At 39.1% G+C, this 26734-nt stretch overlaps 1 protein-coding gene across 1 annotated transcript in view; it reads right to left on the bottom strand.

Moving 5' to 3' along the window:
* srrm3 (serine/arginine repetitive matrix 3) overlaps positions 1 to 26734 on the bottom strand; it is a 95732-nt gene that overhangs the window by 56815 nt on the left and 12183 nt on the right. The window lies entirely within an intron of this gene.

The raw sequence follows: 26734 nt of genomic DNA, 5'->3' as shown, positions 1-26734 counted from the left end.
ACCACTTCAGAATCTCACTGGCCCATGTGTCAGATAAAATAATCAAACAGGCCAGGACTGGTTTTCCAGACATCAGGCTCTTGGACATAACAGCATTATTGTGCTGCCAAAACAAAAGAAGTAAATCTTCCTTTTTTGGTCCTCTGTGCTTCCTTTGGATCAGTTCGACTCATCTGGAGTCCTGACCAAGGCTAGGCTGTATGTATCAGGCCCTTCCTTTACCACTCATTTAACCCCCATTATAAATAAAATAATAATAATAAACTATTTTATGCAGCGCCTTTAAAAGTGGCTTTTCAAAAGTGTTTTACAGTAAGAAAGAAACTAGCAGGGTCACACAATTACAATAGGAGCTTGGAATACAGTAGGAAAGTAAAGGGGCAGACAGAACCAGTTAAATTAAAGCCCATCAAAGCTGGTTTTGAGTCTTAATTTGAAAGTGCTCGGGGACTGTGACACTCTGATATCCATAGGAATAGAACTCCAGAGCTTTAGGGGGATAGGGTGTTATAGTAATCAATTCAAGAGAAGTGTTGACCAACTTTTTAACAATAGCTAGAGATAACACAAGATGTAGTTTGTTGATAAAAACCAACAAAAGACAAAAACATACACATTGCACATAAATGTAAAATTTGTGTCCAGTCCATAATGACAAAACTGGACTTAAGAAATACTGATTAGGTTGCTGATTGAATTTCAAACTCAGACCTTATGGAACAGCAACTCAGGAAGGCGGCCTCACGATATTTTAACACTGCTGCACGAGTCCACAGGGGTCTTCTGACTTCGACTGTTATACAGTATGACTATGCCTTGGAAACTGCAGAAGGAAATGTATCAACTAAAGAAATATTTTGTTTCTTTTTTTCTCCCAAAATGGTTGCAGACAAAAAAAGTTAAATAGTGCCTGACCTTGTAAACAACAACAGAAAAATACAAGAACCATGCAAGCTATTTTCATTGCTCTTTCACAGCGCCTTGCTGCTCTTGTAAACAGGCTTCACACTGTTTTGTTCAGTTTTCTCAACAGGTTTTACAAGACTCTGAATCACACAGTGTTATCTCCTCTGTCCTCTACCCTCCATCTGGGTACATTTCTGCTTTTTTCGCTCCTTCTGTTTTTCTTCCTTTCCAATTCCCAGGTTTGCATTCACAACATCTGGAGTGGTTATAATTTACAGAATCATCTTTGTACAAGATTCTGAGCATTGGTGGGAGAAGGGGGGGGGGGTCAGGTATTAGACATTTATCCAATTTTCAACTAAAATAAAAAAAACATTTGCATTTTAGTCAGTGCACTTTAAGTGTCTTTAATTCAATCAACTGAATTGAGGTTATTAAGATGTGTATTTCTCTTGCTGTCAAACAGACACACACAAAGGAAACACTCTGCTGTATTTGGCAAAGCAAGTAGAAAAGAGTCAGACAACACCTGCAAAACAATATGCGTTTTCAACAGAGATACCTCACCGGATTCCTGGCATGTTGGGGCAGCTGTATGCCTTTCAATTGCTGAATGTTTTTTTTTCATTTTAAAAAAGAGTTTCAAGGTTTTCTGCACAATAAACAGGAGGGAGATAAAAACGGAGATTGCAGTGACAGATGAAAGGCATTCAGCCTCATCAAAACAATCCTCATGCGTCTAAAAGCCGATCCCCAAAACATCAAACTATTAACTAAGAGATAATCCGGTTATTTGTTTTATTTCATTGCACTTTCATTATTTTTCTCTGCTGTTTATGTTGCTTTTAAACTAGAAAAATGTATTTGAATTAGGATACAAATACATGTAGTTGTGCTGTTTTGCATTGTTTTCCTGTTAGTAGCAGTTTCAGTACTCTCAGAAACAGAAAAGTTAAAATCGGTATGGCTCAAAGTAAACTCAAAACAGAAGCCTACAGATTTAACACATATGCATCAGCAACTGCTCTAGCATCCCATAGGATACAAGATGTGAACTGGGGAAATTAAAACAGCAATCACACAGAGCGAAAATGGGCATCCTTCACAGTCACCTTTGTAAGAGCTGTACAGATGCATCCTTAACAGCCTGTGAAATGGTTTTCACCCGAGGACACTCCTGTAAATGAAATGCTTCATCTCAAGATCTTGTTCGTTGTACAAAATGCACATGCACAGGAATGACGAACAAACTCAGCGAGTCACCATACCAACTGCAGAAGTGCTCCAACAAAACAAGTATGATATCTGGAACAGAACGGGTTCAGGCAAAAATGGTGCCGCATACTCTCAGTGAGAGAATTTGGTCATACTTTATTTGAATGTTGCTGCATAATGGTTTCATAATCTCTTCAAAGCTGCTCCACAAGATGTTATAATCATGTGCATTATTTTTATGGGGACATGTGCAAATGACGTAACATGTGGATAAGAGGTCATGACGTTTGATTTAGCATTGTTTCTAGTGCTTGATAAGATGCACCATCCCCCCCCCCCCAGGTTCTAATCACATCACGTGTACCCAAAACGTGTTATGAGATTGTACCAAAAGCTAAAATGTAACTACATCTAAACATAAGGAACATGGCATTGTTAACCCCAGGACTAATCAGAGTTAGGCCAGTGCAGGGCAAGTGAGTTTAATGCCTATGCAAAATTTGCAACTTGCATTATTTAATTGTACATATACCTCCATCTGAGAATGTGCCCTTGTTACCTTCACATTTGCCACCTGCTCTGCAATTTGGTGGATGACCACTTCCTGATGTTAAGAGGATATGTGTACATTATTCAACCAATGTAAGAACCGCTCAATGCTTTAGGCAAAATTCTGTTCCAAAGTGACCACAAAGCAGCAAATCCAGTTTTGAGATAATTGCCTCCTTTGTAAACTGCAGCTCACCTATTAGAAGCACTTTTTTCTTTTTACAAAAATCATGAAATGGCTCTTTTTTTGGCTGCATCTGCTACTTTAAAGGACAGGGATGCTGCTGAGAGGCAGAACAATACTACACCGAAACCCTCTAAAGCATGACACACATTTGACTGCATTGCTGCTTCTAGGACAGAACTTGTTTGTGGTTGAAACTCTATCTATGATGTAAAGAAACAGGTGGCTGGTTAAATATTTATGTCTTTCCAATATGAAATATAGTACTATCCCTATTTATAATAACCCTCCAAGTGGGACTGACATAAAAACAGACAATGCATTGCATTGTTGCATTCTAGTAGTGTCTCAGCCCAGACTAAAGACACGTGCACGTTTTAGCGCACATAGAACATTCGTTTGAATAACACCAGGAACAACTGAAATGGCATGCATTTTCAAGCTATAGTAACCGATTCTAAATGATTGTAGGTTCATGGATTTGACCAGTATTGTGCTACAACCATTTCAAGCCAAGTCTCCTGTGTATTTCTGTCAACAATGTTCAGTCTTAACTTGACTCTGGTCTCCAGTGATGCATTACTAATACAACAATCCATAGGTATTGCATACAGTACCAAGTTTCATAGATGCTTCAGTTGCCATGTTATTATGGTTTTAGTAAAAATTCAGGGCCATAAACATATCAGTTGTAATCTAGGAACAACTATATACAGTATGCCTTCTGTTTCCATGGCCCCATTATAGATCTAATGTTTTCTGGAGGTTATAGAATGCTCTTTTTTATTTTCATTACAGAATGCAATTTCTTTTTCACCAGTGAAACGGAGGAAAGCTCAGCTATGATTTAAAATATGCTTCATCATTTCAGAATAAATTTCATTACACGAATTCAAACAGTGTAAGAATAAGTATTGAAGACAAAAGCCTGTGAGTCATTGCAATTGGATTATTGTGAGAAATCTCAGCAGTCTTTCTCTGTTCAGCTATATTTATGGGATTATTAGTAGACTGAATACCTAAGAGACCAGGTGACTGGATCCCTTTTACTCCATAAAATCCAGTTTCAAGGCCATTCTACAGCTCTCTGTAGTTTTAAAATGTTGCTTCAGAATCTAAGAGGGAAGGCCAATATCACAGACTGATGTTTCTCCATGATTCTAAGATCATTGTAATTTAAAATGGTGCCATCAAACACAACTCTCTATTCAACAGCAACAAAAAATAAAGAGATGTTTCATTTGCATTGATGTACTACTGATGAACCATTGATCACTTTTTTAAAACTGGTTTAAAACTGGTTTTAAAACACAGTAAAGACACTGCTTTGATTTTCAGAAAAATGGCCATAATGATAAGAGTAAATAAGGTTGGGTCTGATGCAAGGTTTAGAAGATTGGAACACATACTGTTTCAGCATCTGGGATGTAAGAGAATTGCTGAGATAACTCAGCTTTGCATGTCCTTTAAAAAAGAAATAGAAAAACCACACTTCCCAGACTCCACAAGCATGGAGCTGATGGTCCAGTCTCAGCCAGACTCCCAGGGTCATGATAAACAAACATTTAAGCCATCGCTTACACCCAAATTGATGTGTCTGACAGACCACCTTGCTTGCAAGAGATCTTCCCTGCAATGAAAGGGCAAGAAGGTTCAGGGATGGCTCTGTAGGGCTTATAAGGACAAATCCCATCCTCTAAACCTCAGAACTGGGACAGGGAAGTGTGGAAAGCTCTTCCTTTGTAACATACTGTGGCCAGCTGTCTGTGCATTTACTACAATTCATACAGAATGTTTCTAAGCCTGGTCACCACCTGCTCCTCCATTTCACGAACCATATACTTACAGCAATTTATTTCGGAGGAGGATACTTGCCTTTTCCTTAATGAAATGAAAACATATAACTCAGCAGGGAGAAGCATTAGATCACCCTTAGCTCCTGTCCTCACTGCTGCACCCATTAATGAAATAACTAGACAGGGAACCCCTCTAAGGCATTCTGCAGTGACAAAACTCAGGAACTTGATAACATTTCTTCACAAGAACTACGCACCTGACAGCTGGGGTGTCTGAGAGTCTACACTAACTGCTAAAAGCCAAGCCAGACTCCCTTGCCCCTCTGTCAAAACACAGACACTAGAGACCTACAGTATATATTAAACCTGACTGACGAACTCTTCAGCTTCAGCATTAAATATTTTTTTGGCCAGCAATGAATATTTTAATTGCATTCATCTGATGCTTTATGATCCTTCACTTCAAGTCAGTTTCCTGACAGTTTGCCTTCATGGCTAATTTTAATTAGCAATCTGAGCATGTGCACCTTCCAAAATCACCCTCCACACCCCTCTTGCTTGGAAGCCGAGGAAGATGGGAATGAGTAGTCTCTGCTGTTGATGAAACACTTTTTTTACATTTTTTCTTCCATGTGTGGGAGGTGTTTAAGTAGCCAATACAAAACAGCTTGCTAGTAGACTCAAAGATCTTGTTTATAATTCTTCACTACATTATAATTCTGCTACATTAAGGAAAACCTGTTCCAATTTGCCCAGAATGCTTCCCCATTCCACAGAATGCTTTTTGGTTATTAAAAAAAACAGAGGTTAACTATGGAATGGGACATGTTTCTTAACCTTGGCCTAGGGTCCAGTTTCCGAGATTGAAAGATACATTTCTGACAAATACATACAACTGGCATAAATAGTACAGTATAGCTGGAGGAGTGAATGATCTGAAGGTAATTTTTACATGTGTTCAATATATTTTCTATTTTGTTTCTCTCAGTGGAATCTTCGGGAACATTACAGTTACAATGGTTGAAACACATTCATAGTGTTTCTGGCTAACCTGAAATGAGGATGGTAGCAAAGAAAGTTTTCTCAACTTCATGTGAAAAACAAGAAGTGCCTAGAGAGGGCAGGCTGTTGAAGAAGTTATTGTTAACGTGCTACAGAAAGATCCAGAACTCTGCCCCCCCTCTTCTGGTATTCCACATTCTGCAAGTCCTGCCAATCCGTATAACTATGAATTCACCTCAGTATATACAGGAAGCTGTGATGTGCCACTGTTCTGTGTCTTGTTTATAGCAATCATGAGAAATGTGGCACACAGTACAGTATATTCATAAATACTGAATTTGTTCAAACGTTCAACTCAGCAACTGTCACAACTCCTGAACGCTAGAGAGTGTTAAGATCGGAGACACCGGGGGTCTCAAAAAGCCAAAAAATGTAGTCTGTGAAAATAGATGAGGCGTGAAAAACACCTGACAGAAAGAAAGAATGCCACACACAAACACCACAAACAAGCTTTCATCCTTAGAGATAAGCAGCAAAAATTAGTTGACTTGTGCCGACTGAGCTGAACCATGTAAGATGCCAAAAGAAGAAAAAATAAATATATATTTAAACAGCATAAATCTGCATCTTGCAAAAGTATTCACCTGATTATAATGATGTCCCATTTTGTTCTATTACATTTTAAAGCAAATATTATAATATAACCTTGAATGCTCAGGGACAAAGAAAGACAAATATCCGCAAAAAAATAGAAACAAAAATGAAATGTTGATTGCAAAGTATTCACCCCCTTTTCTATAGCAAACTCAAATTACAAAATTACTTACAAGTCACACAATTGCTCAACCCATTACCCATTCATCTACAGTGTATATGTACAGTATATTAGGGATGCCTGGTCAATACTGTATGTGAGGATAACACTCAGTGAGATATCATTGGAATAAGAACTATCTGGTCACATCTGTTTGAATTACTTTTGTGGGCCTCCCAAACTTTGTCCTGGTGATTGGCTCTTTGATTGGTTAATATAGTACCCAATTACAGCACACTTTAGCACCAGGTTACAGTTACAGTACCTTGTTGACTGAGCTAATGAACCTAATGGTTATTAATGCTATTTACTTTTGCACATGCACTAATTCTTATTTATCTATTTCCTTTTCTATTACATGCATCAATTAATCTGAACAACACATAGAATTTGTGGATATATACCCTTCTTTTAGAAAAGCAAGGAGTAGATTTTATTAAACAAGGATTTCATAGTATAAAAGTAGCATCTGCAATAGGGGTTCACAAACATTCAAGTAGCACTGTATAATCATTCAGAGAGAGTAAGGATTTCCTATTCCTAAGTCTCCTGCACACCGCACCTGCACTGCAACGCAACACTCACAGTGATGAGTGAGCCGCAGGTCACATGCTTAGAAATGACTGATAGACACAGCAGAAAAAGCTCCCCATTGTTTCACAGCAAACAGCCTGGAGATAATTCAGGTTCAGTGCAGATCAAAAAACAGATTCCTATCAGTCCCATCTCGCCAATCTGAAACCCCTGTTTCCACTTAAAAGCAAGTAAGAGCTTAGGGTTACGGGATAAAATAAAATCTGAACATTACCATAATTTTGCATAGATGTTTAGTGGGGAGAAAGTTTGTAAAGAAAAACAGTAAAAAAAGAACAAAGATATGAAGGCCAACACAGACTCCCTGGAGACAGAGATAGCAGATGAAAGACGAGGCAGATGCATCACCACTGCACATACTGCTATCGATGCTTAAGAGGTTTAGATTAAAAAAAACAAGGATTTGAAGGATTAGGAGTATGGGAAAGTCTACAGTAAGAGAGGCTTGTGAGACCTACTGCACCTACAGATTGTTATTTACTTCTGGAGCACCACTAACAAATGACAACTGTATTTGGGCATGAATTTTTAAAACCAAGAAAATAAGCCCTAACTTTTTACTGTAGTGCTTTTGATAATTGAGGTAAACATCCCTGTTTATCCACTTCATGTCACCAAGCCCTTGTTTTTTGCAGTATTCAAGCGTATTCAAGGTACACTGAGACTGCACTGCCTGTCTGTAATGTCAGAGCTGGATGCAAGTGCTGGGTTTAGAACGCGGAAACACCTTGCGTTTCCATTGTGTTGTTTAGCTTTTGAGAAACTTCTATTTATCAGTCTTGCACATATAAATGCTTCAGTTCCTCTTGCAAACGCCCCTTGTGACATGCTGGTCAAAATGTGGTCAATAGCACATTTTGTAATTGAGATAAAGACTAAAGAGTTTGATAATGGAAGATTTGGAGGTGGGTTCTGGTGTGAGCCAGTTGTGAAGTAATTGTGAGTCCAGAGCTAGTCCACTGAGAACGGAAGGGCAGGAAAGAGCTTTATTAAATGGGAATGTATACTTATACTATACTTTATACTTTAAGAAGGGTTTTCCTCCAAGTGCTCAGATTTCCTCCCACAGTCTTCTGGGAAAACTGGCCCCGGTGCGGGTGTGTGCATGTCCGTGTTTGTGTTTATCTGCCCTGCGATGAGCTGGCATCCAGTCCAGTCTTGCGCCCATTGTGTTGGGATAGACTCTGGCTCCCCTGCAGCCCTACACTGGAAGAAGCGGTTAGAAAATGGATGGATGGATTTGAGTTCCGCAAAATCCAGTATAAGTGACAGTGTGAATAAGCAGAGAAGGGGTTATAATAAAACACATTCAGGAAGACAAGTGCTTTCAAACTCAAGAATTCAACTGCCATGTGTGCAGCATTCCAGCTCCTGTCCTCCCTAGAGAAAGACATGTTTTAATCCCACAACATAGTGGGAGTATTTGGTTTTACAGTAAGCGTTTGAAAGCCTGTTGACAGATTTGACAAGTAACGGGAATTGAATTCTAATAGCACTGCAGAAGTATTTGCTTATTTTAATTTTAGTGGGCAAAACATGGGCAGCAGTTGTTAGTCTTGCTGCCTCACAGTGCTGGGGCCCTGGGTTCAGTTCTGGACTGGGAGTGCCGGCTGTGTGGAGCTGGTACTGTATGTTCTCCCTGTGTTTGCATGGTAGGTGAACTGGCTTCTGGGAAAACTGATCCTGGTGCGAGTGTGTGCGTATTTCTGTCTGTGTGTGCCCTGCAATGGACTGGCAGGGTGTATCCTGCCTTGTGCCTGTGGCTTGCTGGGATAGGGTCTGGCTCCCCCATGTCCCTGAATGGGATGAAGCAGTTAGAAAACGGATGGCCAAAATATGGATGTATCCTTTCATTTCATTTTCATTGACTTGTATTGTAAGTCACTGTGGATACAGCCGTCTGCTGGTCAAAGCTGGAATGAAACAGAAGGGAAAGTAGCTGATTTTCATGGGCCTTCCTTTGGCACCAGAACTACCCTTCCCTGTCAGTCAACAAGGCAGAGATTTGAACACCAATCCAGATGGGAATGCTGCACAAGATTTGCTTTCTGTACCACAGAATCTAAGACAAAAGGCTAGGAAGTGTGGCCTGGCCATGTGTCATCATTTTAATCATCCTTGCTAAACCTGTCTTTCTTTTGCGTAAAAGCCAAAGAGATTCTCTCCAGATGCAGAATAAGGGACAGTATCTTACAAAAATCAAGCAGGGTTGTTTTCACAGCCCTTAATGTAATTACTTATATGAAATCAAAGATACAAGATATATTTAATTCCATTACACTAATTAGTCTTCATGAAACCAGGAGGTGTATTGCAGTGAGCTCTACAGCTTATTAACATAGCCACAAGGAAGCATCTTCAGGAAATGGCTTGGTTATGAAGGTCAAGGAGTCACACAGACAGACTTTCCAGACTGCTTCTCGAAAACCAAAGCTGTAATTACCTCATTAGATTTTGGAAAAGTGGAGGGGTTCAATCTATGCGCAGATTCTATGCGCAGTACAGTATTGCAATAAAAAAAAATCAATAGGTGGTTGACCATGGCGATCACAGTCTCAGCTTTTTTTAATGACACTACTCACATGTCCTACCTCAGATTAGTCCATAGGAATTCCAACAATCTAAAGATCTGGAAACAAACATAAATAGGCAATGGGATGGATTCCATATGAACAGATTTAGTCAGGAGACTTACAATTAACTTGCTCCTGCTAACTGGATGATGTTTGGCTTCACTCATGGATTTCTACAGATTATCATTAAGTATGCAGGAACATTACTTATATCCTCCCACCTTCTCATCTAAATGAAACAGCACTAAGAGGTACAGTAGCTACAATAAACAAAAATCTATTACATTCCTGCCAGCACTGTAAAGGCAACGACCAAGATGGAAATAAGATTCTGGAATGAACTTTCCCATTTTTTCACATTACCCTGCAAAACATCCAATCACCAGCTGATCAATGCAAAGTGAACCATCAATCACTGCCTTTGAAGGTTTTTTATGGACCATGAGATAAAACTCCTTCAAAGGGAAACATGTTTCAATTTTTAATTATCCTTTCTTCCCCCCTTTCTTTAAGTTACAGAAACCAGATGTCAGTCGGAGGATGATTGCCATGCTTTTGATCAGCTTTGAATCATTTTTTTACATACAGAATTTAAAACCATGGTGACAGAATCAGCATACCTTAACTGCAACGGTGACCATTAGCAACAGGCAGACAGCAGAAAGACTACATTCATGAATTTTTTTCACATTAACCAGTGTGGAACATCAGAAACTGTGACATAGCTGGATCGCGGCAGCTGTGTCAAAATGTTGTGTGCAAACTCAGTAAATGGAGAGCACTGAAGAACCCACATCCAATGATCTAATTGGTCATCAGGTTGTGTTAGAAAGTGGCGCCTTTCTTTCTCAAGCTCTTACCGGTTTCCGATGACTTGCTGGTGGTAGTGCAAGGGTTTGAGAGGCTTAGAGTATGCTTTTTTTGGAAAGTATCAAAAAATGATAAGATAGGAGGATTTTCCCCAGTATGAACTCGGTTTTGCTCTTGAACATACTCCACAAACACAGAAGCCGAGAATGACTTCACCCTGACCTTTCTCCAATGTTTAGCAAAGCTCCTGCTTTTCATGTCACATACTACAGGTTTCCTGAAGTCACATAAAAACTGTCTGTATACTCTGCATGATTCCTCCATCCATTTTCTAACTGCTGCATAGAATTCAGGGTCACAGGGGAGTAAGAGCCAATCCCAATATGCAAAGGGCACAAGGCAGGATGCACCCTGGATGGGACGCTAGGCCATCACAGGGCAGATATCAGACAGACACAAACACACACACACCAGGGCCAGTTTTCCCAAAGCCAGTTTACCTACCAATTTGTCTTTGGGCTGTGGAAGGAAAGTGGAGCACCCAGTGAAAACCCATTATAGAGCATTAAACCTCTCATAGAACTTCAGGTCTGGAGCTGAATCCAGGACCACAACGCTGCAAGCCAGCAATGCTAACCACTGCGCCACCATGCCACCCTTGCATGTAAATAATAGTTTCTTTATAAATATCCACAGCTGGCCCTTAGTCAGAGGAAGGTGCTCTCTTCCTCTGATTAAGGACAGAGACTCCAGTTGTGTCTGAACCTGGAGCTGTGGTTTCTGGACATGGTGTTCAATATAACCAGGATCCTCATGCCAGTGTCCTCTGACACAGGAGCAATGCCATGACAAGGGAGAGCACATTGAGGAGGCAGATACTGATAAGAACCAGACCATTAATAATATATCACTCAAGACCGAGGAGGCTGAGTAAGCTTGTCTCCTTTCTTTCAGAGCTAAACTGGGCAGCAAAAGGCTGGAAAAAACATACTTTCATTCAGGGGAAAGATTTTCTGCATAGTTCAAATTAGCCTTTACTCATTTACCCACAAATAAATGTTTTTTTCTTGTCTTGATTTTGTTATACAATGCTGACAATCAGTCATTGTCATTACTTATTAAAGATACAATTTTCATTCAGAGGCCTGCTGTCTGATTTGTTCAGAAGCCACGCTTAGACGAGATATTGCATCGATTAAAGCATTATACAGTATATGCTTTTAAGCATTGGAAACGAGCAATAGATTGCTTCCTTCCCGGGCCGATATTAATGTCTCCCTTCTCCCAATTTATTACGTCAAGTGCTATGTAAAAATTCATACAAAAACAAGAGGAATGTGGTAATTGGATCCAATTAGCAATCTAAAAAAATGAAGAGCAAGGAAAGGAATGCCACTAACTGCAGTCAGCCAGTGACAGCGCACACTGAGAAAGCTGGCTTGGATTTGCACAGCAGATGGGACGCTGGGTTTCAGGTTAGTGCATTCTGTTCTCTGTCCTGTTTTGAAGCCTTTTCCAGTAATGCTTTTGGACAGAGAAATACATCCTGCTTGCAGACTGTTAAAAAAAAAGAGACATCAATAACATCATCAAGTCATGCTGGCAGGAAGCCAGCCAGTAGGATTCCAGCTAACATTTACAAACCTATATGATGCCAAGCAGATAGTATTTATTCTCCCAGTAGGATTTTTGTGCCTGCTAGCAACCCCTTTGGATACTTAATCATTAATTTAATGAAGGTACATGCTAGCTTTTGTTGGAATTTTTCTCTTAACAAAAAGGATGTCAAATTTCTGTAAAGAGTCAGAATCATTTTAGTTTAAGGCATTACTTAAGCCACTTCCTGTGCTACGAGCAAGATCCAAAACCTTAATCAAGATAATAGTTAATGGCTGGTCATTTTAAAGCATATTGTGAGACCGATTCTTTTGTTAGGTAAAGGTTAAGGATAAGAAAGAGCTTCAGATTAAAAAAAAATAAAAACTGATAAATTCTGCCAAAATCTGAGTTAATCATGACTACAACTAGAAGTTAGTGGAAATGCTCATTTTTACTGACAATATGGAGAAGAAAAATAAAAATGAACATGACATTCTTTGAAAAAAAAAAGATTATTAACTTAATCTTCATCAGATTTCACCTGAAGTATGTGAAGAAAAAGCTTTGGGAATTTTCCTTAATTATAGAAATACGAAATTCAGCCCACTGCAGAATTGTAGAGATCCATGAAATGACAGCAAATCAAAGTGTTTTCCTCTATGGTTTTACTTTGTAGTGCATTTAAAAAAAGAGAGTGACATTCATTTGTGAGATATTCATTAAAGGAGCTCAACAGATGGTATGATTTAAAATCACGTCTGAGGAATTAAAATAATGGAATCAATCTGAGTTCTGTGAGCCAAAGCAGCATGTGAGGTACAGGCATGCCTTTGTAAGGACCAGTTCTTCTTTATCTTGAGAACGTTACTGCAGGGTACCCTTCTTGTGCTCTGTTAGATTAGTTATAAATGCAAACAATCAGGACCACACAAACATCTAGGTTGAGGCTGAATTCTTTGTAATATTTGCTTGAGTAATCCAGTTACTGAATGGGTGAAAGATGAGTTGTTCCAGTTCACACTTAGACATCATCCATCCATTTTCAATACTCACCTAGTCCAATACAGAGCAGAGTTTAACCTGGCAGACAATGGGTACAAAGCAGGGCATGATACACCCTGGGTGATGTGCCAGACCACAGCAGGTACACAAATTCCCACATGCATTGTATATGGGTGACAACTCAGAGATGCCAAACAATCTAGACAGCCTGTCTTTGGACTGTGAGAAGAAAAATGTGCCAAACTGAACGTAAGCCTCAGAGCTATAACACAGCAACACTAACAACCACACCACCTAGCTACATACCGTATACTGTATATGCACAATAGTCCTTAGTAAATATGCAGTCCTTGTTCTTTAATATCTGAAAAAACTGAGAATAACACTGTCACTTTGCAAACTATAGCTATGCAAGGAAAATAAATCAGTGTGGAAAACATTATCACAAGACTTAAATCAAACAAACTAATGCACAGACAATGAACTGAGGAAATATTGTGAAAAGCAAAATTCCAAGAATTCCAATATACTGTATATAAAAATACATATTTTTTGTTTGTATCAGTTATTCAGTGCTTAAACAGTTGGCTACTCATTCGTACATTTCAGCACTGTCTCAGAATAGATGGTGACTGATTAATGATAAACCTCAGCAGTTTACACCATGAATGTGGTAACACAAAGGACAACAATTGCACTACAAAGTAATATTTGAACTATTAAACTGCGTACTGTGACACTCAATGTAAAATGAGATTGCTGCAGCTTCATTTGTAATTTGTCTGAATAATGGAGCTACAGTACAATACTGCAATTGTCAAAATTACTGCAATCATCGCAGAAGAAAATATTTGTAAGCACTAATGCAAGCAGCACAATATTAAATTTGTATTGTAATCTTTAAAATGTTTATTTGCACAGTATGAATTTTTCTCTTGCTAAAATACTTTTTGGATCTTGAATAACCACAGGGAGATAAGCTCTGCTTTATCAGTGATTGATAGGTAATCATTAGAGAGTAACTATTGGACATTAACTGTACAACTTTACATAGATCTTTTCTTCACTTCCAAACTGATGTTATGTTCCTTTTTAACTTCAAAATAAGACAAGACTGAATATTGCGCATAGGGCTCAATTACCTGAACAACATCATACAATTCTGCCCACAAACTAAACAAAAACTTTTAAAATTCCTAATCACTCAGCCTCCTGGGCACTTGCAGACGTGATATGTTAAAAGCCGAGTGGCACAGAGGGGGGCAGGTCAGAGGTCATGAGGTTGTGGGGTTCACAGCTGCGAGATGAGAAGAGAAAAAAGGCTGGCTTTTCCAGATCCTTTTGTCAAGTGGGAATAAATAAAGAAACTGGCAATGCAAAATTAAAACAAATACATTTTGATGCAAAATGTAAAAGGCCTTTTGTTTCTAACTCAATAGGGGTGGGGAAAAAGCAGATTCTCTGTAGCATATTGGCAGTTAAACTGCAGATTGCAAAGTATTTTGTGAAAGAGGTCAATTATTATACAGCAGTCACTGTATGTGCATCAGAAGGTTGATTTGCAACCGTCCAGAGAAGAATCTGAAAGACTGTTTTCCAGGATTTTTTTTACTTTAAAAAGAGGGACTTAAAAACCCAAAGACAAGCACACATGGTTGCAAACAGCGTGACTAGTGAGTGAAACGACTAATCCCATCTTAAATGAGTGATGGAAACAGCTTGGGAATTTCACAGACTTGAAAAACATTATTCAATGAGCAAAGCAACATTGTCCTTGTAATGCATTTCTTTTAATGAGAAAAGACAGTGCTGGCAGAAAAGCATGAATCAAGCCACCTCACCTCCCAGCAAAGAAAGGCATGATAGGTTCAGCTGGAATGCAGTCAATAATGGCCACACATGGATACCGCCGGCTTCAAAGCCTTTCAGCATCACCCCCAGGCAGAGGGCACCTCCACTGCTCCCAGGGGGCCAGGCAGAATTCAATGCTGTCCAGGCTGAGAGGGGGTGGCATCACCTTCTGTAACTGCAGTGGTGTCAAACGGGGGGGGGGGGGGTACAGACCCAGGGACCTCAAATGAGAGGAGAGCCTCTGGACTCTCAGTCCGCTTGGGTGACTTTGTCAGGGCCTTTGAGCACTCTGAATACTTGCATGAGGTCCCTTCTTAGTCTGCCCTGTTCAAAACTAAAACGGTTCGGTTCTCCCAGGCAGTCAGTGTAGGGCATTCCCTTAAATCTCTTAATAGATCAAGTTGCTCTTCTCTGGACTGATTCCAGGGCAGGAATATCTTTTCTATAAAGTGGCAACCCAAATTTCACACACCATTCGAAATGAGGCTTTGCTACAACGAGATTCTATAATCTTAATGTTTAAACTATGTAGCCTAGCATTTGCTTTCCCTTTTTATTCACCTTATTGTCTAAAAAATGTAAATGATGTATCAACAAAAAACACTTAAATCGTTTTCATAAGTAGTCTCTTCTAAGTCCGCCTTTCCCATAATATATTTGAAGTTATTAATTTTGCTACCTGCATATAAAACCCTGTACCTGTCTAAAACAAACACCAGCTGTCAGGTGTTTGCCCTGTCTCAAATTTGATCTATTTTTTTTATTTCATTTTCTGCTTCTACAGTTTGCCAATACTCTTATTTTGGCCTCACTGGTAAACGTGACTAGTTTACTGTCTATATCAGAATCTAGATCACTGATATACAGTAAATGAAGAAAAGCAGTAGTCTTTCTATAGGTCCCTGTGGTACTCCACTACTTACACTACCAAAATTTGAATATGAAACCTCATTTGTGCTCTGAATTCTATTAACCAATTTGTAATTGGAACTCTCGTGTTTCCCCGAATGCCTGCCACCTGTAATTTCAGAATAATATAACTTTTATAAAAAGCTTTTGGAAAAATCTAAATGGCATAGGTCCATAATTACATGGTTCCGTTTTTCAGCCTTCTTATGAATGGACACTGCATCAACAGCTCTCCAGTCCATATTCCTGCCTTTAGTGTCTGTTAGAAGAATTATGTTAATGGCAATTGAATAACATCCCTCATTTCCTTGAGTAGAAGTGGTAAGATAACATCTGGCCCTGAGGAATTTTTCTAGTGAATTTCTTAATATTGAGTGCTTCTAGTACCCCCAAATACTTCTGCGTCTATACTTTTACTGCTAAATACAGGAATGTGTCCCCCAGCTGCTGAAGGCATGTTGTTGACTTCTTCCTTCGTGAGCACCTGAGTGAAATATTTGTTTAATACTTCAGCCATTTCCCTTGAGTTTAAATATTAATTTTAAAAAGCAAATCATCTTGTCTTTCTTCCAGCTAAAGCAACATAATATCAAAGCTGCTCCCCAGCCACATTAATAACAAGAAACAGGGCTGGAAGGTTGTCAGGGATACTGGGAGGAGAAAGTGGGGTCTTGCAGCGAACATCAAGTCTTATTAATATGCTTTACAAGCTTTTTAGGTTTTTCTTTACGGAATCATTTCATCTTTAATTCCATCTTATTACTGTGAAAAATATTCTCAGTTAAAGCTATAAACAGCATACCTGCTGCATTTACAATCTACTGTATATCTATAGTATACACATGCTATGTAGACTACCAGACTATACAGAACCATACTGAATAACTACAAAGTTATATCATGGATTAAATAGCAGTAAAATAAATGCTTATAAAGTTACATGTATGGACACATGAGCATGCCAATCTATTTTATAATTAAAGGGCACTGCTAGACATAGGATTGGTTCACGGTTTAGGTTTTAGGGTCCAGACTAGGAGTTGAACAATTCATTTAATACACGTACCTAATTATTAAAACCCATCTAAATTTAAATAATGAAATCCTCATAGATATGGATGCCAGAGAAAGAGGGAACATGCATAACCAATTACAGCTGCAGCTTTCTACTCTCCGACAGCTGCCAAAATAGTGTGTTATATACAAGGTACCTCCCAGACACTCTCCGACACTAATAATAATAATACAAAGATCTTTGATAGTGCTGCTCAACAGAAGCTCCTCTTGACACACTTCACACACTGAAGTTTTTCATCTAGAACCAGTTTGTCAACTTGGCTTGAAAATGCTTTTTGAGGAAAAAAAACCAAACTGAAACATCTTGGAAAAAATGAATTTGTTATGGCTCACCCTGTTAGACAGCCACAGACCTCCTGGAAGGACTGCGGTACGAGTGAGAGACCAGGAGCAGAGCCGCATCTCCCTCCTGGTTATAAACCTCTTTCACTCTTTGACTCCTGCACAGGCCACTGCCACACACCCTCTTGTGAGCTGGGTTAAAGATACAATGCAGTTTCCTAAATTGGAGAAAATTCAATTCGCCAAAAGACAAATACTGTATGTTTTCTGTAGTGTTGTGATTGAATGAAGAGCTCATTTCAGTTACAGAAGAATATTAATTATAGCCTGTTTAGACATTTTTGCTTCTCAAATTGTGAAAGGCTCAGATTTCATTAATAGTCACTCCCAAAGTTCTTAGCGAATGCATGTTCTTAAAAGACACCATAACCCTCAACAGGGTTCCTTGCAAGACTGATAACATTTTTCATCATTCTTTTCCAAGCAGGTTGCTCTTTGACCCAGCTTTAATGTGGAAACCAGCTTCAGTCCTGTTCACTCATTTATCTCTCAGTTGAAAAAGGTACATTTATAGATGCTCTGGCTTTGACCTGAAGGAAAACTCATTTGACAGGTTAGAGCTGACAGGAAGGTTTACCATCGTTCATTTGCTCATCTTACACTTGATTTCATTTTACTCCAGCAAAAATAACAAATAAAAAATGTTTTTTCATTGTCCTTTATTTCTGACCATGGATGGTAAATGTGAAGTCTTATGTCTTCACAAGAAGCAAGGAATGACTGCTTGCTAATGATCAAATATTTATATAATTATCTCATTTTGCTGCTGAAGGGGAGAAAGTGCTGGAAATGGAACAGAAATCTAATCTGGACTGTGCTCTCCCTTCTCTTGAAAGGAAGGGGTGGTTTATCATCTCAGTGAAGGTGGAAAGAAATTAAAGTATAATTTTAGATATAACTGGTCATGGCACATAATTCTTCAGCTTAATTAAAATCCTTTAAAAACAACTTTGGAATGGCCACAAAAATCTTTATTTGCGTGTAATTGAACAGAAAGTTTGCTTAAAGAACATGTTCCCAAGGCATAATCAAGCCCAACGATCTTAACGCTACAAAGCAGCAATATACTCTGTTCTTTATCAATCAGCTGTCACAAAGTTCTAATGCATGACAGCTAGTCAAAGTCATCTCATTAACAGGAATGGGGAAGAGATCTGCAGACCAAGTACACACTGGTCATGTGGGGAGACAAGGAGTCGTGAGCCAAGGTAAGCATTTGAGCTTCACACTAATTAAAGTAATTAAGGAGAAGAGGCTGAGTTCTCTCTCACCTGAGGTGTTCGAGTTACTGCCGTGCAATAAGCACTGGCTCTAAGACAAAGCAGAGTGAGAAATATTCCATCTAGGAGAGACATACTTTATTTAGCAACATTAGAGAGCCATCTTGATTTAACTCAGATCTGAGGGTTACATCATTCCTTGCAGATGGAGATGGTTGGAAGGGAAAAACTGAGCCCTTCAACTCATTCTGTAGGTGTCACTGCAGAAGGAGAAAGAACTCCAAACAACAAAGAAATTCTTTATTTTGTTTCACCACAATCTAATAAACACTTCTCTTTTATCCTCTTCCTTAATATCCCCAAGAATGCTGCTGCAGTTCAACCTCACATTGGCAGCAAAACCTTTTATTGTACTACAAAACACTAGAAAATGGGGAAAAAAAGGCAGCAAGGCTATGTCACATTCTATCACGTCTGGAAAATGGCCACCCTTGCTGTCAGGATATCACAAACCGCCCTGAAAGAGCTCCCTCAACTAACAGCTCCAACTGAAGCCTCTTCTTGAAGTGCTTCATTGTTCTGCCTTGTTCCACCTAATGGCTCTCGCAAAATGTAGAAGCGGTTTAGATCAAACATTGCTTTACATGTGCTTTGTCGAACACAACATAAACACATCTAGAGGCAATGGAGTCTTTGTGTTCTGAGACACACACGTTACAGAAAATGGGAAGTCATTGTACTACTGCTTTGAATGTGCAAAATCTTTGCAGAAAAATAAAACCCCTTCCTTGCTCTTGTCTTCTCACTGCTTGAAGGCATTATCATAAAAGGTGTCATTGCCAGAGAAACCGTGGGCACTCTCCTGGTGCTCAGAATTGCCTTTTATTTGTCTGTCATTCAGCTGTGGATTATGTGCTCTGTACCCCATGTATAATTTACTACAACATTACAAAGCCACCAGCTTCTCTATTCACCTATTTATTTTAAGGGAATTGGATTTTTTGCCATTTGTCGGACACCGATGGTCTCTTACTCTTTAATTGGTTTTCTGTCAATCCTATCTGGGCGAGAAGCGCCAGCAGTGCAGAGGGGTTAGGCCTCCCGTTGTGTGGAAATGGGGCTCGGAAGATTAAAATGGCATATGACAACTGCAACCAGATGCACATCAATTAAGAAAAGAGATAAAAAGAAATTGCAGGCAAAAACTGCTGAGAGAAGGAGTTTCTGGAAGAGTCATCCACATGATCGCTGCCCAAGGAGAGAGGAGACAGTGTTGAGGCTGAGAAGTGCCACTAGAAAGGGCACTGTACTCCAGAGGAAAACATACTTGAAAACCGGCAGATGGACCAGAAATAAACAAAGATAACTGCTGAAGAACACATAGGAGCGCTAAGAGAGGAGACAACAGTTTGGTTTAGATCTGGTCCTGGATGGGTAGTGTGTGTGTGTGTGCGTGCGTGCGTGCGTGTGCAAGTTTTCATTCCATCTCCTCCATACCTAAAAAAATCTGCAGACACACTGGCCTCCCGGAACTAGAGTTGTACTGTATCACCCCAGTCTAGGTCAGCATGCTCCACCAAAGCAGCAGAAAGCAGCAGTTTACTGATCCCAGTCAATTATGCTGTGGAAAACATGCAGGATTTGTTTCCAACCATCTAATGCACAATTAGAGAGCTAGCAGCAAATTTCCAAAAACATCTTACGGTTAACACTCACAGCATGAAAGAGCAGGTGAATTGATGGGGATGAATGCAGTAAAGAGAAACATCAAAAGAGGGTCTGCACTACAAATTTGCATTCTAACGGACGTGACTGGTGTTGTCTAACAGGCAACCGGTTGTTAGAAACTCCTCAGTAGCTGCGTGCTATTAAATACAAATGCAGCTAAAGGGTTAACAACACCCTTCCCTGCAGGTGATCATCATAAACAGCAATACAATCGAGCACAGTGCAGAGGCTGCAAGCCTGCACAGCTCTCAGCTTTAATCAAGAAGACAAACCCGAGATTAAGTGCACTGAAAGATCATTTGCACTGCGTGCATCATTTCAGGGTTCAGTTTCTCTTCTCAGTTTCCACAGACTTGCTAGTAATAAATCCATTCAGTCACAGAAGGGAATTTTAGATTTCTGATCACAGTTTTTAACACTTCTTATGTGCTGCCTTTTCAAAATGTCGCTGCAAATTCAGAACAAAAGGATGGAAAGCAACACCAGTGTGAGTGCTGAAGACTTCTGAAGGGAGCTACAGTGAATGACTGAGGCCGACAGTGATGCTTTGTAACAGCCCTTCCAAAAACTCCATTACGTTCAGGGGACTGAGAATGAAATGCACTTCTACACAGCAATATCTCTGGGAAACTCATGACGGGCAGATGTTCAAGCCGAGGTATAATGGCAAAAAGACGAGGCAGCAGAAGACGGAGAGGTAATGAGTTCGACTTACAAAAAAGCAAAGTGATGGAGAAAAAAAACAGGTGTGTCATGGCATGTTTTTACCCACTTGGATGTCCAGAAGTGTCTTCTAAAAACATTAACGGTTGTATTATTCAGTTTAAGAGTGTACTGTACATGCACTCTTTTCTTCCAGAATGAAACAGATATTGCAACAGGTCCGCTTGGGTATTTTTTCCCCATACACAGCGCATTCAAAAACTGGGCTACAAAGTACCAAAGAGATCACTCCTCCACCAGCCTACTTTACTTCTTAATTTAATCTACTTTAATTCAGACTCTTTTGAAAAATATCAAAGAGTTTATTGAGTGCAGTAAAGTTTCACAAAGTGCAAATACCAGCTGTTTTCTGGTATTTCTGGTAAAGCTTCCTAATGTTCTGTACATCAGCCACTTAAATAGGTTCTCAACAGTGAGCACAGCATCAAAACCGAAGTCAAACTATACCTGTTGGTAATGTATCGAACAGGTAACTTTATAACTGTTACACGGTTCCTAGACAGGATATACCTGCTTCAACAATATCTTCCAATAAATGTGAATGTGGGGCCAACTACACTAAAGTTTGTGCTTATACAAACACCTTTAGATGTGGATGATGTATATATTGAGTTAAACTAGGAAAACAATGCCATTTATCTCTCATTAAATGTGTAAACACTTGGTATTACAGCATTGTCAGTATTGGTACAGGGCACTGTATAGGAGGCTGCTGGTGACAGATTGCAGCCTCTTTTGAAAGGCATCTTTGAGAATACAGGAGTTAAAAATGTCAGCTTCATTTGACTGGCAGACAAAGGGATTATTGTGAAATCAGATTACTGTATGTTGTGCATGTCAAGCTATCCTTAATTATTTTTGAATTTTGAAAAATACGTAGATTTTGAAGTGAAGATGGATATTAATTCATTAATTGCACAGCGCTTTGGCTTTAATTTATTATTTGAATATCCATTTGGCAATATTTTTAGAATATATTTACTGTATACAGCCATCCGTATCTATCTATAGTTACATAACGCAGGTCACTATGCATGGTGGTTTATATTAAATTAGCATAGATTTTATTATGATCCAAGTTTCATTATTTATTTCTTACATTCATATGTGTAAAGCAATATATAATTTATAGGGTGGCCAAATGACTTCATGTTTGCTGAGAAATTTTAGACAAGATGGATTTTAAAAGTTAACCTTAAATGATACATTCCTCTACAGAAGAAGAATTAAAGTAAAGATGTACATAAAATCTGTTTTTATGGTAGTTAAGTGCAATTATTAAATGACAATGAGTATTTAGCTTTAGAAAACCTCTTGACTCTCTTGAACAAATCTGTCACATTGATCTGCTGTTCACTCGGCCTGATTGAAGGCACAAGCATTGAACAGCTAGCTGATCAGTAGTGCGAGATCATTGTGCAAGGTCATTAAATAATGTTAACCTCAACAAAGATTGTACTGTAACTGTACTAATTTCTTTCACTTTAAAGGCACTTTCACTTGAAAGTGCCCTGTTGAACATGCATTTTCTTTATAAATGAAGTGTGCTTATTAATTAGAACATTGAACATTAACGCCTATCCACATACAGTATCAATAGCACCAAGCAGACTGAGAGCAAGTACAGGACTTCAGCCTGGACTGGAGCAATAAGACAGATGCCATACAGCTGTGAGAAAAAAGCTTGCAAACCCTTTAGAATCTTCTGCATGGATTGCTCCTAAAGTTTGATCTGATATTCATCTACAGTATGTCATAAAAATAGATAAACAAATAACAATCAGAATAAACAAATAACACAAAACATGTACTTTTTCTTGTCTATATTGAACACATAGCTTAAAAACATTCACTGTCTATGCTGGAAAAAGTATGTGGACCTTTAGATTTAGTAACTGATGGAAACTCCTTTAGCAGCAATGACCTCCATCAAACATTTCCTCTAGCTGCTGATCAGTCCTGTACAATTGATTGCGTGTTTTACTTTATGTACATTTTTCTTTCTTATTACACATGTACATGTATCTTATTTGTTAAAAGTTTCATATTGTGTTAATTATATTGCGTATTGTGTTGTGTCTTTTAACCTTGCCGCAAAGCAGGTTTCCCATCTCGGGCAATAAAAGGAAGTAAGAGTGATGTATTTTGCCCAAGATCACAAGAGCAGAAAAATAGTATAGTGGGGCCTTGTGCCCACAATCTACTTGTCCTTCTTTGACAGACAAGACCTAGCAAAACACTGCTAGGTATACGTATAAAAGACATTAAAGTTGAGAAATGATTTAATATGTATAACCAATGCTTTAAATTGACAGTGTTAAAGAACAACTCTACGGCTACAATTATGGGAGGTATGACTCAGATCAGAGCCCTGATGGGGATCCACCCTTTCAGAGGGGATTATGATTTAGAGGCATTCAATTATAATCCCACAGATGGCAGCTTCACACCTCTGGCTCCTCAGCTAAGCACAGACGCCAAATGTCTGAACCTGCAGTTCTTTTCGTACTGAACAGGATTACTACTGCAACAACATATCAGCAGTAGGGTTAGGCTAACCTGATGTTAGTACACAAACCCAGCAGCTATCGGTATAGTACAGCCTGTTTGGCAAGAGTCTAGTGCACAAGCAGCGATGTGAGCCCTGGCTGAAGAAATACTGCTAAAATTGTATTCCTTTATCACCGGTATGCAAGTTACTGAATTACACAATTTCCAAAGCTCCTTTAACCAGGTCCGCTTGAAAATACAGCAACAGGATGCCAGATGAATTTATCTACCCGCTCATTTTCCACTTCTTCCAATTCAGGGTCGTGGGGGTGGGTGGCTTGGAGCCTATCCCAGCAAGCAAAAGACACAAGGCAGGGTAAACCAGCCCACTGCCGCACGTGAATTAATTTCCAAAGTCGTTTCCTTTCTCAGACCTGAGTTTTCTGGCCAGTGCTTATGTATGCAAGCCACACTGAAGCTGGAATCATCTCTGTGTCAGTCGAAGCTGAGAAAGGACACTGCTGTAACCTGGGCTCCCTTAAGGGGATATCATTTGCAGACTTCCAAGTTAAATTGAGATCCTTGAGGTACAATATATGAAGGTAAATATATTAGGTGTCTTGTTGGAGGGGAAGAAAACACAGTAAAGTCAATATCATGTCGCCACCACATTCCTCCCAATATACAAACCCGTGATGGATACCGTTTTCTCTAGTAAAGAGTTTGTGTTACAGGAAGAAGAAAGAGTTGCCTGCTGGAAAAAGCCACAAATGAGGTACATAAACGAGGAGATAATTAAAGCAGACAAAAGGACAATGGTTTTTATATGTCAGACCTGTGTTAATCATTCACTTCTAATATCTTAATGCAAGGATTCTGCAGCTGATATTATAGCCTGTAGAAAGCAAGACTTCATTCTAGTGAACATGTACTGTATGTTATCTAATTCCCACTCCTGAATGAAAGCCAAATAATCACTGACCTCTTTTCAGATGGATTAAATAATTCACCAAGGGCTTACAAACCTCACGAACACAGACCGGCTATCAAGTCATGTAAATGAACCAAATATGTGATTAGCAGCAAAAACGCCTGTGTTCTCCAGGCTTTTAAAATGTACTTTTTCAAATACTTGGGCACTATCTATTGATTGTAGCATCCCACTTGACAGTCAAATCTATACATTTCATGTTCTGGCAATCAATATTGCACATAAAATTCTAGGTTCTGAGGTCTGATTGATCATGTATTTGTTGACACCTATAGACATTCTACATACTCTTTTCCAAGTAACATTTAGTAGTTTAACAGGCTGAAATCAAGATTTCTGAAAACTAAAGAATTGACTTCACCTTTATTTACACAGACATACTCTCCAAGTGAAAAACAAATGCTCAAACATTCTGAAAATTACAAATTAAAACCAAGAAAAATAGATTGGATAAAAGTACATACCCCTTAGTACTTGGTAGAAGCACCTTTTGCATGAATTAGTAATCTGTTTGGATAGGTCTTTACCACTGTAGTGCAACTATTTTTGTAGGTGTTTCTTTGTAATTATTTTTCTGAATATCTGAGCATTTGTTTTTCACTTGCCTGTTGTATATTACAATGTAAATAAACATAATAGAAATAAAAGGTAAATCTAAAATAAATTCTGATTCAGTTTGCCTTGATTTTAGCCTTTTAGGCCACAAAATGTATTACTTTGGAAAGGGTGTGTAGACTTTCTATAGGCACTGTAGTAGTAGTCATTATACATAATCTTTTAAAAATATTTTTATAAAATTTATTATCAAATAGATATAAAGCAACTCTTCTCTCTTGCTTAATGTTATTTATACCCTTGACTGTAACTACTGTACATTTATTAATGTTGTTTGTGCTGGTTTATGAGTGTACAATACGCACTTTTGAACTCTGAAAACAATTTTCTCCTTAGCTTTCTGTGAAGAGACCCAGGAAGAGATGGAAGTCTAACAAAACACACCCCAAGCTCCATTTTCAAGCTTTAATTTACACTTGTGGTGAGACAACCCGATATCCAATATCCTTGTAATATGAGCGAGGCAGGTCCTGTATATACAGTACACACCCAAACTCTTTCAGCTGTGGCTTTACTGTGGTTCACAATTCAGCTGCGACACCTGTTTCTGCCTCCCTTGTAACAACAGGCATCCAAGGCCGAATGAGTCGTCTCATTCTTACATCCCATTTATAAGATTGATCTCCCCCTCCCCCACACCACCCAATCTCTTTAACAGATAGCACTGGGAGTTGAACCCTTAACACCTCCTCCTCATCCCTGCACAGCTCAGAACATTAATCAGCAGGAGAAGGTGAAGTGGCCTGCAGGCAGAAAGCGGGCACTGTCTCAGAGTAATGCCACCAAAAAAAAAAAAAAAAAAATCAATAGGTCCACCTTGTATCGATACATGATGCAACACATGCCAACAATTGAAATTTCAAAGACTATTTATAACATTGATTTTTCTGCTTAGAGCGCTGTGAAGCTCGGAGAAATGAATGGTCCAGTAATTAGTCACAGGGACCTGCCCGTTTCTCCACTTAAACCCCAAGCCTCTCGGAGTACAACAAGGATTTCCCATCTTCCCCATTGAGATCAGGGCTCAAGGCACATCTGAGCAGAGAAAGCCCCAACACAGAGTGGGACGATCAAGTTTACCGTTTTCCATACCAGTAGCATGGTTTTCTGTCTAGCGTATGAATAAAGAGTAAAGTACAGAAAGACTTGATAGAAAATGGAAAGGGGATAGATGTAACTTTTTCTCCCTTTTTCGTGATCAACTTTGCCTTTTTCTAGCCTCTTGGACATTTCAACCACAAATACATTTTTATTTCCAAAAGCAAAAGGACAGATCATCTTTCTCTCAACAGCCCCAAGCCAGCTGGAGTCGGTCTCCTGATTGCTGACAGGTAGGGAAAAGCCAGGGTCAATCAGTAGGTACTGTAATGGCTTCTCTTTGCCATTGGTTTTATCCTTTAATTCCCCCACTCATGCCAAAAACATCTGGAGGAAGCAGGACCTTCCTTTCTCTCCTCTCAAACTGAAATAAAGCAGCTACTGTACCTTGGTCTGGATGGACCTCTGACAACCCAAGTGAAAGATTCTTGTCTATTTCAGAAACAACAACTGAAGGTTCAGCACATTCAGACCAGTATAAGTAGGGAAAAGTGAAAGTTAATGTACTTCCTAATTAGTGCAAGAGAGAGATGTATGCCCACTTCCCACAAGACAAGACAGAGACAGGATAAAGTACCAGTGGCTAATTTAACACATTGTGGACAGTTTTCACAAGACCATGACTGCAATACATACTGTACGACCC

Source organism: Atractosteus spatula, chromosome 27 (genome assembly GCF_055471065.1).
Source record: "Atractosteus spatula isolate fAtrSpa1 chromosome 27, fAtrSpa1.hap1, whole genome shotgun sequence".
Lineage (NCBI taxonomy): Eukaryota > Metazoa > Chordata > Actinopteri > Semionotiformes > Lepisosteidae > Atractosteus > Atractosteus spatula.
Note: the sequence above shows the minus strand (reverse complement) of the source record. Positions and strands in the feature narration are given on the sequence as shown.